Source organism: Myotis lucifugus, unplaced genomic scaffold, assembly GCF_000147115.1.
Source record: "Myotis lucifugus unplaced genomic scaffold, Myoluc2.0 scaffold_105, whole genome shotgun sequence".
NCBI lineage: Eukaryota > Metazoa > Chordata > Mammalia > Chiroptera > Vespertilionidae > Myotis > Myotis lucifugus.
In genome coordinates this window covers 1,502,541-1,514,987 of record NW_005871153.1, presented here as the reverse complement: position 1 = coordinate 1,514,987, position 12,447 = coordinate 1,502,541, and the positions used below count along the sequence as shown (strand labels likewise).

The window sequence follows — 12,447 nt, the reverse complement described above, 5'->3', positions numbered from 1 at the left end:
CCGGGCCGGGCCTGCCAGGCCGAGCGCTTTACCGCGGGCGGGTGCGGAGTCGCGCGGTCACCGACTGCAGACGGCAGCAGCTCCAACCTTTCTGGGGACCTTGAGAAGAGGGGAAGGGGGGAGGGGGGGGAGAACTTTTGCTGTAGCAGCTCCGGCAACTGCTCCCACCCCTGCGCCTTTCTCCTCTTCCTCCCCCTCCTCCTCCTCCTCCTCTTCCTCCTTCTCTTCCTCCTCCCAGAGCAGTAGAGACGCAGACATGCCGCGGCTAGAGCGCCGCCGCGGTCGCCGCCACTGCCGGCGCGGTGCATTGTGGGAAGCCCCGCACATGGGAAGCGCCGCGCGGCGCCCGCTCGCCCTGGTCCCGGGACCCAGCGGGGAAGACCCAGCGTGGCTTCGATTCCGGTGCCCGCGTGTCACCCGCCCGGCGTGGCCGGGGAGGCTGGTCCCCGCTCCGGGTCCCCCGGGCTGCGTCTGGGAGGACGGCCGTTGGGAACAGATCGGAACTGGGGGGATCTCTTTGAGTGGATGCCCGCCTTTAGCCTTCCTCGTGCCTCGCGTGCTGAGAAGCGGAGGGCGCGGGGGTCGGGTGTTTCAGGCGCGGGGAAGAGAAAGGGAAGGGGGCGTAGATGAAAGGTCATCTGCCAGGATGTCTTAGCTTTTTCGTTTCTCCTCTCTTCCCTAGCCCCCTCCTCCCCACCTTCCTGCGTTATCCTCCCACCACCCCAAATGCCCCCTTTTCCGGAAGCGGCAGCCCTGCGCCCTTGAAGGGAGCCAACCCGGTTGGTGTCTGCAAACAGATGCAGGGTGTGAGCGTACAGATTTAGAGATACGGCCCCGGACCTCTTTGCGCAAGGTCTGGCATGGTATTTTCCGCTCACTTTACCTGGGGCCCAAAACTTCTCCGTCTATCTCGCAGGCGCCTGGTAATGCTGAGTTGCGCAAGGATGTCTCAATCCTGGGAGGCCCTGCAGGTGACCTCAGCCACATGGTGAGCTCCGGAGCGGCGCCTTCATTCAGCATTTGTTGGGCACCCTGAGGTGCCCGTGCATACTGGGTGGTTTGCAATTACTCATCGTGATGTCCCCACCCTAGCACAAGGTCATCCAGGTGACAAAAAAGATGCTCGGTGAATGTCGAGTGATTACCTGAGTATCAGCCACTTTTAACCATGGGAAGAAACTCCTTACTGTTTCTTCATAATCGAGTGAAGATTGATTTAGTATCTGCAGTACTTAACCTCTGAGGGGAGAGGGAGAGGATAGGCATTAAAATATCTGTAGAACCATTTCTGGAGTTCTTCCCTTGTCCACACCCACCTTTCCACCCCTTGGCAACTGAATGTTCATTTGAATGGTGCTTTCTGGCAAAATTCCAAACTCCGGCATTGTGCACTTGTGATGGCACTGAATTAGATTAGTGTCTGCAAGGTTAATGTACCCCCAGGCACTAACCTTAGTAAATGGTGAGGCCTATTTAGAAATAGCTGAGGCCCAGGAGTTCAACTTAATTTAGACACAGGTAACTAAGAAGAACAAGGATGAGCCACAGTTCCACAATCAACTCTCCAGTGTGCTTTCTCCATTAAAATACATATATTCCAATGAAATGACAGTGCATATTCTGAATGCTAATTGCAACAAAACAGTGATTCAAGCTAGAGCAAGAGAGTTATCTGGAGGACAGCCTTCTGGCAACTTCCAGCATCTGCAGTGGCATCAAATTCAGAGGTTAAAATGAAAAGCACCTCTGGCAGCAAAGAAGCAGGCTCTGAATATTAGGTAACAGGAAAACTAATAACTGAAAAGGATTGAAGGCCTGGAGATTATACCCAGTGGGCTAAGGTTGGTTGGTTTGCCATTAGGAATAGATCTAGTTCTCTGCTCAGCACCATAACTAAGAAACAATAACTATCTCACATGAGCTGAATAAAGAACACTATATATTTTTTTAAATATATTTATTGATTTTTTTACGGAGAGGGGAGAGAGATAGAGTTAGAAACATCAATCAGCTGCCTCATGCACACCCCCAACTGAAGATGTGCCCGCAACCAAGGCACATGCCCTTGACCAGAATCGAACCAGGGACCCTTCAGTCTGCAGGCCAACGCTCTATCCACTGAGCCAAACCAGTCAGGGCAAGAACACTATATTTAAAAAACTATAGTGCCCAAGGTCCCGGGTTCGATTCTGGTCAAGAGCATGTACCTGGTTGCAGGCTTCATCCATCCCCAGGCTCCATTCCTGGCCCTCGGGGGAGGGGTGATGTGTTGGGAGGCAGCCAATTCGTGGATGTTTCTCTGTCCCTCCCCTTCCCTTCCACTCCCTAAAAATCAGTGGAAAAATATCCTTGGGTGAGGATTAATAACAACAATGAAACTTGTTTATGGGTCAGATTCAGCCTACGTCCACCCGTCTATCTTACCTGATGTGGCCTAACCCAGACAGGGCTGGAACCGCTGCTTTGATTGGTGGGATGTGTAGGGAGCGGCTCTAGGGTCAAGCCTCAGCTGACCTGTGGCAGGGCCACAAACAAGTCCCAGCCTGAAGGGCAGAGCTCTCCTAGCATAATTAAGCCGGACCTTGTAGCCCTCCCTAATTCCTTCCTAAGTAGCTAATGGGCTGTGGGAGGTGCGGCAAGTGTTGCCAAAATAACATTTGTATACATGTAAATCTACCCTTGTTTTAATCAGACTATAAAATAAAGCATCAGCTTGCAGGCTAGGTCTTTTGTGTCCTCATCCAGGCACGGGAGATCCACCAAGCCCCAGCTCTATTCTCTTGCCTGTCTTTTATTCAATCCTTCACCACCCCTCCTCAGGTTCACCCTTGGCCGAGCTGGCGGGTCTCCCAGAGCCTCTTCTCCTCTGGCTCTGGAATGGGTTCTCTTCGGTTTGGGCCCTCTGGCTTCTTTATAAGAGGACTGTACGTCCATCTCTTGTCCCCAAAGATTTCACCAGGTCTTCAGAACTTTCTATACTAACCATCTTTCAAGCATCCTGGACCTCTCAAGCTCAGGAATTTGTGAAAGTGCTGGCTTCTGTACCCTTGTGTTGCCTGCAGCATGAGCCATTTGTGAAGTCTGGTTCTACCTTAAGGAGAAACTTGGTTTCCTTTTGCAAAGCCCTAAATTCATAGCCTTGTCAGAGATTGGCCCACAGGAGCCTCCCTCCACATCTTGTCATTTTTACTGGACCCAGGAGAAAAATGGCTTTTCCTGTTCCAATGGGCCATCTTTCCCTGGGACACCTGCCCCTGAGTTCCTGCTTCAGATCTGAAGGGCACTTGCAGATCATTAATATATTCTCAAATTCATGACCAAGCTATGAAAACAATTTAAGTGTCCATCAACAGATGAATAGATTAAGAAAATGTGTATACATACAATGGAATATTATTCAACCTTTAAAAGGAAGGAAATCTGCCCTAGCCAGTTTCGCTCAGTGGACAGAGCATTGGCCTGCAGACCAAAGGGTCTGGGTTCGATCCTGATCAAGGGCACGTACTTTGGTTGCAGGCTCCTTCCTGGCCCAGACCCTGGCCAGAGTGTATGCAGGAGGCAACCAATCAATTTGTTTCTTTCACATCGATGTTTCTGTCTTTCCCCTCTCCCTTCCACTCTCTCTAAAAAAAGATCAATGGAAAAATATCCTAGGGTGAGGATTAACAAAAAATAAATGAGTAAACAAATAAATAAATAAAAGGAAGGAAAGAAATCCTTCTATTTGTGACAACATGAATGAGCCTGGAGGACATAGAAAGAAAAATACTGCATGATTCCACATATAGGAGGTTACCTAAAATAGTCAAACTCACAGAAGCAGAGAATACCATGGTGGTTGCCAGGTGCTGGGGGAGGGGGGAGCCAGGAAATGGGAAGTTGTTATTCAATGAGTATAAAGTTTCAGTTATGCAAGATGAATAAGTTCTAGAGCTTTGCTGCACAACATGTGCCTACAGTTAACAATATGGTATTGTGTACTTCAAAATTTTTCTTAACAAATCTTATATTAAGCGTTCTTTCAGAGAGAGAGAGGGAGAGAGAGAGAGAGGAGGAGGAGGGAGAAGGGAAGGAGGAAGAAGAGGGATGGATGGAGAGAGGGAGAGACAGAGCTTGGGAGATATTGGATATATCTATTGCCTTGAATGTAGTGATAGTGTAGTATCAATGGGGCTTGCATATGTCCAAACTCATCAAATGGTACACATTAAATATGTGCAGCTATTTGTATATGTTATACTTCAATAAAACTGTTTTTAAAAAAAACACAAAACTAATGAATGAGCCTCGGCCAGGTGACTCAGTTGGTTAGTGTCATTCAGATACACCAACAAGCAACAATGAATGTATAAATAAGTGGAACAACAAATTGATGTTTCTCTCTCCCTCCCTCTCTCTCTAAAAATCAATCAATAAATAAAAATTTTAAATTAATGGAAGGCCTACTCTCTCTTACTTAGTATGTAGAATTTATGTAATGAATTCCTGAGTTTACAAAGATAAGTAGCCTTCCATCTCTCAGGAGCATCTAAGGGAGGTACTCAATTGCACTGAAATTCATCAACTTGGTTTAGAGGGATACAGAAAAGACGTGAGGGAAAAGTCAAGATGGCCAAGAACATAAGAATAAATGAACACAAGGTCTTGGACCAGGATGATACCAGTGGGAAAGGAAAATAAAATAAAGCAATAATTATGAGGATACAATTCTATTAGTACCTCGAGATTAGCTTGGTGGTTAAGTCTACAGATTGCAATTAAAACCTCCTCAGTTTAGCCCAGCCAGTGTGTCTTGGTGGTTGAGCATTGATCTATGAACCAGGAGGTCACGGTTCAATTCCCGGTCAGGGTACATACCCAGGTTGTTGACAAGAGCCCCAGTAGGGGGCATGCAGGAGGCAAATGATCAATGATTCTCTCATTATTGATGTTCCAACTCTCTCTCTTAAATAAATAAAAGTACATACATTTATACCCTCCGTGGTTTAAATCCTGCTTCTGCCACTTGCTAGCTTAACTTCCCTATGCTGCCGAGTGCCCAGCCTAAAAAATGGGGCTAAATAATAGCAACTTCCTCTTTAAGGTAGTTAAGAATGTTAAATCTTAATACATGTAAAATATTTAGAACAATATCTGACACATAGTTAAATGTTCTATGTATTTTAGATAGTAGCAGTAGTATAGTTATTGTTATTCTTACTATTAAGAAGAACTTAAGAATGGTGCTGAACCACATTTCCTAAAAATAAAATCCAATGGGGGGAAAAAATTAGTTCCTGAAAGTGGATTGAAGCAGAAGACAGAAACTATACAAATATAAAAATCTATATAAGTGGAAAAACATATTACAGTGTGCTTGGCATGGGCAATAAAAAGGGCATATGATAAGTAGATGGAGCAAGGAAAAACCTAAGCAATTAAGTTGCATAAAAATATATCACATTACTCAGAGAATTTATTTCTGAGCACAGTCTTTGCCTGAATAAGTTTATGTGTAAAGCTGATGAAGTTGGGCTATTGTAAAGATGCTTCTACTCAGCAAATACCAGTGAATCAAGTTCCCACCTATCCTTTCCCAAACTTTAAGCAGAATGAAGACAAGTTAACTACTAGTACATTAAATCTGTGAGTTTTCATAAAATAGAATAGCAGATGGAAACTTTTTATTATTCTAGAGCTTTTAAAGATTTTATACATTTGCTTATTGCCAGATAACGTGATACAATGTAGTAATGAACGTTTTCTTTCTTGTTTGTACTATCTTTTTAAAATTTAAATTTAAAAGCATGTTAGAATTCTGGGCTTACCAGGGAATATTAAAACTACCCTGTTGCTAAACAATTATGGAAACCAACACAAAGGAGTCAGTTTCCTACCTTCCAATGTTCAGAGTAAACATTTACTAAAGCCCACGTGCAAAACAACAGAAGAGGTAAAAAGGTCTGGGTTCATCAGCTCTGAGATAACTATGCTTTAGCACAGTGGTTGGCAAACCGCGGCTCGCGAGCCACATGCGACTCCCTGGCCCCTTGAGTGTGGCTCTTCCACAAAATGCCACGTGCGGGCGCACACGTACAGTGCGATTGAAACTTCGGGCCCATGCGCAAAAGTCGTTTTTCGGCCTGGGCGAGTCTATTTTGAAGAAGTGGTTCGGAAGTGGGGGGTGTCGGTCGGTCGGTCTGGTGACATGGTGACAGGAGAGACGCGGCACAGGTGGGCCTCGGGATAAGCAGCGCGGGGAAGGCGCTCGAGATTCATACACGAGTTGAGTGAGCCAGTCAGTCAGCAGTCTCATTGTGCAGTGGTTAGTGCTAGTCCATCCGCAAATTGCGCCTGGGTGACAAAAGTACCTACTCGAAGCATAAAGTTACCTGTATTTTTCCAACCAGCTGCAAATCCTACAGGTATTTTTGTCATCAATTTAAGAATTGTAATTATTTTGTGTTGGTGGCTTTATTATTATAAAATGAAACATCTGCTTAGAGGGGTTTAAATGCCTAACCTTGCTAAATAACTTCTCTCACTTACTGTTTATTTCCTTCCTTAGCACTCATGACAACTGCAATTATTTGATGTGACTATTTATTTATTTAGAGTTGATCTTCCTCACTAGAATGTAAGCTCCAGAAGGATGTCATGTTATCTCCAGCCTTAGATACATAATAGGCATTCCATAAATATATTTGTGTATTGAACTCATGTTGTTAATACTAAGTACTCAATCCAAAATTATTAATTAAGTTAATAACAATGTACCTACCTATATAGTTTAAGTTTAAAAAATTTGGCTCTCAAAAGAAATTTCAATCGTTGTACTGTTGGTATTTGTCTCTGTTGACTAATGAGTTTGCCGACCACTGGTTTATGCTGTTCATTATATTCATTGCAGCTAGTCCTTTCACACACACACACACACACACACACACACACACACATATCTTGAAATGATTGTAAAATAATCCTTCATGCCCCATGAAAAAATGTGAACAAGTAAGGCTGAAGAGCAAATGCAAACTGAAAAGTAGGTGGAAGTGATCTATAGTAGTGATATCGAATGAAACGAAGAGTAGATGGTTGTCTGATGGGAAAAGGCTGTTTTACCTTTTCTTTCACTGACATTTCATAAAGACACTTATTTTATACTTTTCCGAAAAAAAAATTATACGGCTACGTACTAGTAAGCTTCATTCTTCCCTTATGAAAAGGGTGGGGGTGGGGGGAGGAACCTGTTTTATAATTGTGAATAAGTCTTCCATGCTGATTATAAAAATGGAGAACCAATACACATCATCTACTCCACCCAAGAAAAAAAGGGGAGGGGGGATTTAGAAATCAGCTGATTTGGGGTTTGGTTTTGTTTGCAAAAAAAATGAATTTCAATGTCACAGCTGAAGTCATCACCCACTTAGCCTGAGGCCCCGTGGCATCTGAGTCTGCATGAGTGCTCCGCAGACCTCTGGCATGAACAGATATGACATCCAAGTAACTGATTCCATAGGGAGAGCCCCGAGTCAGCATGCAGCAGTTAATATTTGGGGCATTTGTTTGAAAAGCCAGGGAAGTATACGGCATATTGGGAAAGTGTCCATATCTTTTGTTTTATAATGGTTTGGTGCTGACAACATTAAACATCAGTTATTTGGAGACTCCATTTATACCAAATGCCCCATTCCCCAAGGTGCCAGATAGTAGAGCTAACAGAGAAAAGAAAAATAAAAGTCTTGGAGTACAATTTAGTTACTGTAAAAACCTTTATCATATATCCCTATGGCACACATTCTAAGAAAAATTATTACCATCAGTCTTAAAAGTCACATAGGCTATATTCTAGAATCTCAGCAAAGAGGAATAATGGCATCAAATTCTGAATTTATAGTAAAATAACATTAAATGTGCTGAACCCGTGTATGAAGCATGGATTTTAAGATCAAGTCAAACATTTGCTATTTACGTTATAGCTACTTCTCCCCGTGGTGCTGTGGCCTTCCCGACAGACTGGTCCTCTGCTACGCAGGCTTGTTTATCAAGGGACCAAAAGTCTCTTAGGCCACAGACACACATTCTGACCTCATTTCTGACCTCTTCCTGGGCAAGAAGGAGAGAATAATGTCACATTGAGCAAAGACATTAGAATTTGAGACCATCTCTCAAATAATTTTTTTGAAAGTAATGTTCCCAGGGTGAGGATCAGCCCTCACTTCTTTCAATCACTTAACAACATTTTTGGATGCCTAGTATGTTTCAGACAACATGCTGAGTGTCAGCAATATTCGTTTCCTTGAGAAATCCATACAGGTGTCCTTTTGTTCCTCAACCAGATCGTTATTAAATTTATGGTGCTGTTCCAAATACTAGACATACTATGGAAAATAAAATACTCTTCCTCCCCAAGAGGAGCTCAGCCTTCAGCTGAAGTGAAACATGGTGAAGAAACTGCTTCACTTCAGGGGGACACACTCCCAGACAGGGCTAAGCATAGGGTCCTGGGGGACACCCAGCCCAGCCCCGCAGCCAGGACTGCTTTCCCAAGGCGACATTTTAGCTGAGACCTGAAAAGGGGTGAGTGGGGGTTCTGGTGGAGCTCTAGGCAGAGGAAGGAGGTGGCAGTACAGAGTCCTAGAGCCAAAGAGAGCTTAGCGCATTCAGGGGCCTGCCAGTCATTCAGAATGAATGAATGCAGGAAGTGGTAAAAGAAAATGAGACTGCGGTGGAAAGCACCAGCAAGCTTCAGAGTGCCTCGTGGGCTAAGCTGAGGCATCTGACCTTTATCCTGAGAGCAGGTTTCCCCAAAGTGTGGCCAGGTGATAAACAAGAGGATTTTAGAAGGCACACAGTCCAGTGGTTTTTATTTGGGTAGTGAATGGATTTAATACGCACTAGAAAAATATATAATTCATGCGTCTAACATATTACTTCTCTTACATTAGTGCTTAAGATGAGGCTGAGTGACAAAAGTGTTTCAATTTACAAACAAAAATTGAATATATTATATTATAGCTGGTACATGAACAGCCATAAATGACTGATGTTTGGGAAAAACTGCCTGAGACTAACAGATTGCCATTGAAGGATTTTTTGCAGGGAAGTAACATGACAAGACTTCTGAGTTAGTAAGAACAGTCTGGTTGTGGAGGATGCATTAGGGCAGTGTTTGTCAAACTTCTGGTTAAGTCCCATTAGTGGATGCTCAAATCAAATTTAAAGTTTACTTAAATGGCAGAGGGTTTTTTTCATGAAACATAATAGGATATAATAAATAATATTGGACAACTTCACACATAATCAGACAGCACCACACATAATAATACTTTTTTAAAATATATTTTTTTATTGATTTCAGAGAGGAGGGAGGAGAGAGAGAGAAACATCAATGATGAGAGAGAATCATTGATAGGCTGCCTCCTGCATGGCCCCCACTAGGGACTGAGCTCGCAACCGGGAATTGAACCTTGACCTCCTTGTTCATAGGTTGACTCTCAACCACTGAGCCATGCCAGCTGGGAAATATTTTTAATTATATATGTATACATTCATGAGGGTGAGTCTTTTTTTAAAAAATATATTTTTATTGATTTTTTACAGAGAGGAAGGGAGAGGTATAGAGAGTTAGAAACATCGATGAGAGAGAAACACCGATCAGCTGCCTCCTGCACACCCCCTACTGGGGATGTGCTCGCAACCAACGTACATGCCCTTGACCAGAATCGAACCTGGGACCCTTGAGTTTGCAGGCCGATGTTCTATCCACTGAGCCAAACCGGTTAGGGCAAGGGCATGAGGGTGAGTCTTTACTGGATCACAGTGTAAAATGTTTTTCTTCCTGTAGGTCAAGGTAAAAAAAGGTTTAGAAGTCACTGGAGGCTGTTGCAGGACTTTGTTCCTTCATTCAACTACTATTTGTTGAGTACATATTATGTGAAAGTTGTTCTAGATCCTGAGGATAGATGTTGGTGAAGTGAAGAAACAATGAATAAGTAACCAAATAAATAATAACACTATTTAAGAGATGGTAAGTTTTTATTTTATTTTAAGTTTTTTATTGATTATTACATATGTGTCCTTATCCCCACATTACCCTCCATCCCCCCCACTCATGCCCTCACCCCCCTCTTGTCTGTATCCATTGGTTAGGCCTATATCAGTGATGGCGAACCTTTTGAGCTCGGCGTGTCAACATTTTGAAAAACCCTAACTTAACTCTGGTGCCATGTCACATATAGAAATTTTTTGATATTTGCAACCATAGTAAAACAAAGACTTATATTTTTTTCCAAGTTTGAATTTTATTGTAAAGAGTCCTTCTAATACACTCGTACATCCTGGAAAAATAAGGTAACAGGTACTGTATATAGCCTATAAAGCAGTGATTTTTTTAAAAAATGAGTCCACACAGTAACTGGTTAAAGAAATGGGATTCTCCAGGGCCTTAGAGAATTTGAAGTGGCACCTTAGGTGATCTAAGAAACCAATCATAGTCTCATGGTTTTCCTTTTGGCTCAAGATTAGTAGTTAAGTTACCACCACCTGTTTTAAGAGGTAGAATACATGCTTTTTACTAGTCCACCATTTACTGGTCAGCCTGGCCTCAAAAGACTCTCCCTCTTCAGCCCCACAGATCTCCATGCCCCAGGCAGCAAGACTCCGTGATCTCTATTTAAGATCCATGAACCGGATATCCATGATGAGAAGGAAGTTCTTGGGCAGTGGATGGGGGGCTGGAGAGAGAACAGTAAACACTTGATGCTCCAGGTCCACACTCGTCACCACGATGAAACCGGCCACACTGGTCTCAGAGAGGTTCTCCTCCGTGCCCTCAGCAGTGCAGACACTCAGGAGGTGGTGCACCATATCTCAGCCAGGGGTGACAGGTACTAGCTTCAGCTGATTGTCCTCCTGAGACATGCCCAAAGGCAAACAGGAGTCTGGAACGGCGGGTGCCCCAACTTTGTAGATTTTCACATCTGAAAATTTGACATTGAAGGCATGGGGATAAAAACAGCTCCGGAATCCATAGAAATACTCACGGACACGCTTATCCCTACATTCCCGCCGGAAATCCTTGGGGCGCTCCACCACACCCCCTGATTTAGGGAGCAGCACAATATGCACGAAGTGAGGCAAGTCCCGTTTCAGTTCATTGTAAAGTCGTTCTTGATCCAGAACCACAACCACATTGACCTCAAAGGCTGAAGCTGCATGCACCAGGGCCTGGTAACCGGAGCCCTTGACCCAGCCACAGGTGTCAATGACACAGCCACTCACAGAAGCCCTTCGGTTCACTTCACACCTTCGGTTGAACACATCAGCTAGACGAGATGTAATCTTATTATAAAGCTTGATGTTGGTGCCAGGAGTGGTGGAGCCAAAATGATACACCAGAGGGGCCTGGATGGAGAATCCTTGTTCAACATCTGCCGGCCGCTCAATGTAGAGGGCCCCCATGGTACCAGGGATAAACACAGAGCCCTGGCCCACATCTAGCTCCACATAAGTGGGCCGGCGGCCCGAACGCACTGCATAGTTGAGCAACAGGTGGCACACTGTGGATTTGCCCACATCGGTGGGGCCCACGACCATCACCCGGGGGCCTCGCTCATCTCCCTTCTCCGCCTGCCTCCGCATCTGCTCCAACGCTGTATGAGTGTTGAGGTAAAGCAACATAGGGGTGTCCTTGGAGACATAAGCCACCTCGGTGCGGCCACTCAGCTGTACCGAACAGCCGTGCCAAGTGAAAACAGCTACCTTGGCACCAGCATCAAAGGTGAATTTCTTGTTCCGGGTCAGCTCGGTGCCAAAGACTTCGGCCATGCCAGCCAGCAGCTCCAACTGAACTGACTGAGACGCTTCCACCTCAAAGCGAAGTTCTGTTTCTCGCTCTAGTTCAAATTTAGTTGTCGGTTTCTTGTCATCATTGGTCTCCTTGCCCATCTTTTCTGTTTAGTTGCTGTGCCTGGTTCCTGGAGCCTCTGCCTTGGGGCCTCTGCTGTCAGTGATGGTTGCTCAGCAGCCCTCCCTCCCCAACCCGCAATAGATTTAATTTTTTAGAAAGTTGGTAGTTTATAAAATTGTTGGGGTCCAACCCCAGCAGGTCCAGAGGTTCCCAAAGGTGTGGAGGAATGACACAGAGACAGCATTCAGTTGATCAGCAGTCTAGTCAGGTTCTCTAGCTAGGATCTCCAGCCAAGTTCTTGATTGTCTTGTTACATCTGTATTTATACCAGTTGGTTTTAATCCTATCCATTCTATTCCAAAGGTTAGGGTGTTTCTTATCTCCATTCCAAGGTTACTCTATTGTTCTATTAAGCTACAAGGAAGTAACTGAAGGAGATTATCCTAAGTAAAGATTATGTAGCTTAAGCGTGATTGTTCATAGTTAAAGTGATTAATTACCCACCTGGCACTTAGTTAAGGGGTTTTATTCCCTCCCTAACTCCAGGGAAAAATCCT

General features: G+C 44.3%; 1 protein-coding gene and 1 pseudogene across 5 annotated transcripts in view; both read right to left on the bottom strand.

Moving 5' to 3' along the window:
* Window positions 1–258, bottom strand: part of ZNF148 (zinc finger protein 148) — a 142,681-nt gene extending 142,423 nt beyond the window's left edge. For 4 of the 5 annotated variants that reach the window (XR_002830265.1, XR_002830266.1, XM_014459271.2 and 1 more), the window contains exon 1: window positions 33–257. The gene's annotated coding sequence lies outside the window, so the exon portion shown is untranslated. Of the gene's footprint in view, window positions 1–32 lie in introns of all 5 variants that reach the window. The other variant, XM_006092840.3, reaches the window with a different exon arrangement.
* Window positions 259–10,615: 10,357 nt separating this feature from the next.
* LOC102440611 lies at window positions 10,616–11,928 on the bottom strand (annotated as a pseudogene).
* Window positions 11,929–12,447: the final 519 nt, after the last annotated feature.